The sequence below is a fragment of the Brassica oleracea genome, chromosome C7 (genome assembly GCF_000695525.1).
Source record: "Brassica oleracea var. oleracea cultivar TO1000 chromosome C7, BOL, whole genome shotgun sequence".
In the NCBI taxonomy this organism is placed as follows: domain Eukaryota; kingdom Viridiplantae; phylum Streptophyta; class Magnoliopsida; order Brassicales; family Brassicaceae; genus Brassica; species Brassica oleracea.
Genome location: NC_027754.1, coordinates 16198842 through 16202511, shown reverse-complemented (window position 1 = coordinate 16202511; position 3670 = coordinate 16198842). Strand labels below are relative to the sequence as shown.

Below are 3670 nucleotides of genomic sequence, written 5' to 3'. Positions count from 1 at the left end.
ACTATGAAATTTTATTAATTTATAGAGATATTAATTTACAAAATTTTCCTTATTTAGATTTCTTATTTTAAGATATATTTATTCTAAGATAAGAAAAATATTTAATTTTAGTGTATTGACATTATTTTTTAAAACAATTTGACATTTATATTAATTTTATTATATTATTTGGTGTATATAATATATATTGCATATAACTTAAATGTGGTTTTAGATAATATTACTAAATCTCATCAAAAATATATTAAGTGTTAAAAAAATATAAAGATAATTTCATTGTGAATATAAAATAAACAATATATTAATAGGTATTTACTTATATAAAATATGTGTACATGTAAATTATTAATTTATAATTTTAATGGGACTATATATTTACATAGAATTTTCTAAAAATATTATTTTATTATTTTATCGATTTGTGTCAAATTTTGAACCGGTCCAAGTTGGGACCGGCAAAATTTACTAATTTATAGAGTTATTAATTTATCGAGTATTAATTTATAGAAGTTTTACTGTATATTAATTTCTTAATATGAATTGCCGGGGATCTCCCAGGATGTTTCATATGCGAGTGTCCTTTGGTTTCCACGTAACTAATACGTAAATCACTGACGCCACAGTCGTGTCAAGAATCATGAATATTCAAAGGGCACTTTCGACATTTCATGAACTCAATGATTCAGATCCATGAACATATATGACTTATTCTTGGGTTCACCCTAGGGTGGGTGAACCTCTACGTTCACCAACTAATACGATTGTGTTATTTCATATTCGATATCTTTTATAAAATGAAACAAAATATTGTCAAGTTACTTTATGTTTTTAAAATTAAAAACATAAAAATAAATAAAAATTAGTAATTATAAAAAAAATACTTTTTAATCAGCAAAACACTAAACCCTAAATCTTAATCTTTAAACTCTAAATCCTAATCCTTAAACCCTAAATCATAAACCATAAACCCTTGGATAAACCCTAAACTCTTGGATAAATCATAAACTCTAAATAAAAAACACTAAACAGTAAAATACTCAAGGGTTTAGGGTTTAGGATTTAGGATTTAGGGTTTAGAGTTTTAGTGTTTAGTATTTTTGATTTAGAGTTTATGATTAATCCAAGGATTAAGGGTTTACCCAAGGGTTTAGGATTTTTACCCAAGAGTTTAGGGTTTAGAATTTAGGGTTTAAGGATTAGGATTTAGGGTTTAGTATTTTGCTGACGACGTGAAAAATATTTTTTAAATTTTGTTTTTCTGTAACTACTATTTTTTTTTTACTTTTTTATTTTAAAAACATAATATAACTTGACAATATTTTGTTTCTTTTTTTAAAAGATATCAAATTTGAAATAATGAAATTTTATTGGTTGGTGAACCCAAATGTGGTTCAGCCTAGGGGTGAATCCAAGAATAACTCAATATATATATATAAATACTACAACACCTCAAAAATATATAAACAAACCCACACAACACTTCACCACTATCTCATAATCTCTCAGTTCCTCTTTCTAACAGCTGAAAATGACAGAAATTCATAAGTACATGATCGAGAACCCTATGTTCGAACCATACAAGCCACAAAGATGATATTATAACTCTTCTTCGTTGCTCTCCATCCTATTATCGATATTCACTTACGTTTTGATCTTTTACGTTTTTGAAGTATCTCCATCGTCCGTCTTCAAAGATACAAAGGTTTTGTTCTTCATGTCCAACACTCTTATCCTTATAGTCACCGTTGATTATGGCGCTTTCACTGGCGAGGAGAGGCACGAATTTTACGGTGGATATACTGCAGCGGCGGCAGCAGCTATGAGACACCGTGCAGATAGCTACAATCCAGTTCCCGTCTTCACATACGGAGAAAACGCCAGGCAGCGAAACTCTAAGAACAACCGTAACGATGTTGAAATTAAGAACACTAATGAAGAAGAGTCGATGGTAAAAGATATCGTGTGTGTTTCATTGGCTCCTGAGAAAATAGTGAGCGAGGAAAAGTTGAGAGAAGATGTAGCAATAGAGGAATACAAAACGGTTAGTGAAAAAAGTAATGCCGTTAACGAAGAAAATTGCAAAGCAAGAAACCATGTGAACCGAAAATCTTATGGACGAACTAAATCAGATAAACCACGGCAGGTTAAGATAACCGCAGATACAAAGGCCAAACGTAAAAGCTATCGTCGAAGCGAATCTGATAGCTCGAAATGGATGGTTGTTTCGCAGAAATGGGAGAATGTTGAAGAGGAATCTGAAGAGTTCTCAAAGATGTCGAACGAGGAACTGAACAGAAGAGTCGAAGACCATCCAAAAGTTCAATAGACAGATAAGATTACAATCATGAGTTTCCTCTACATGATTTGAATTGCTCATAGTATAAGAGCAGCTCCATCTGTTAAAACCTATAAGAGTTTTTAAAACAAAAAAAAATAATGTTATTATAATAATTTAGTTACACATTAATTTTTTAAAACCAATTGAAACAATGATAGTGTAACATCTGTCATTTGATGTTTAGAACCAGTCCTTAAATGTCCAAATTAAAAACTTTTCTACACTCTCTCACTAATATTAATTACTTTTTCATTTTTCTTTAATGTTAAGAACTTTTTAAAAAGCTCACCAATGGAACTGGTCTAAGAATGCTAGTAAGTGCTTTTATTTTTTGTTTTATAAAGACTTTGGGATGGGATGATGACTATTTTTGCAGTCGTCGGTGGAAATTAATATACGACATGAAAAGTATAATAGCTACTCCCTAATAAGTGACGACTGTAAATATTTGATCCGTTGTTAGAAACAATGTACTGTATTTTATCCAAAACATGATAGTATTGGTTAACTACGTTACATGTGTCAATATTTGATTATTTGAAAGTGAGAAATATATTTTAAATAATTATTAGAGCTTGTAAACAAAGTTTAGAATGATCAAACTTGAGGCCTATAATTTTCCTCAAACTTAAGTACAAAGAGAGGAGTAAGATGAAAAGTAATAAGATACTAGGTAATAATCCGCGCCTTGCGCGGGATGTGATTATTAGTTTCGTTATTTTTAATAAAAAAATTAAATCTGTTTAATCTATATATTGGTTCGGTTTTTAGTTTTTTTTTTCGTTTTTAATCTTCTAAAATATAACTATTATTTAAAAGGACAATTCTCCTAAATAGACTATTTTCAAGTTTTGATCACAAAAATAGACCACAAGGAGAAAAATGACCAAAATGTTTCATTTAATAATTAAAAAGATTCTAATACCCTAGATATATAAAAAATAAAAAATTAATAAAAAATTTAAAAAAAAAACTAAAATTAAAAAAAATTAAAAATTTTAATTTTTTTTATAGTTTTAGATTATATGTTGTCAAATTCGAACTTTTTTATAAAAAGAAAAATTAATCTTTCTTTTCGAAATTTTTTTTTTTTTTTTTCAAATTTTCTTTTTTGAATTCGAAAATACTTTTTGAAACTATTTTTAAAATTTTTATTTTCAAATTTTTAATATTTATTTTTTATTTTATAAAATTTTAAGTCTCAATCTTAAATCCCCACCCCTTAATTCTAAATCCTAAGGTTTGGATTAATTAACCCTAGGGATATAAGTGTATATTTATCTCTTTAATGAAACATTTTGGTCATTTTGATCCTTTTTTTTTTTTTTTTTT

The 3670-nt window shown here is 27.8% G+C and overlaps 1 pseudogene; it reads left to right on the top strand.

The window, feature by feature from the left end:
• Positions 1-1485: 1485 nt before the first annotated feature.
• On the top strand, positions 1486-2363 carry LOC106305433 (annotated as a pseudogene).
• The last annotated feature ends 1307 nt before the right edge of the window (positions 2364-3670 follow it).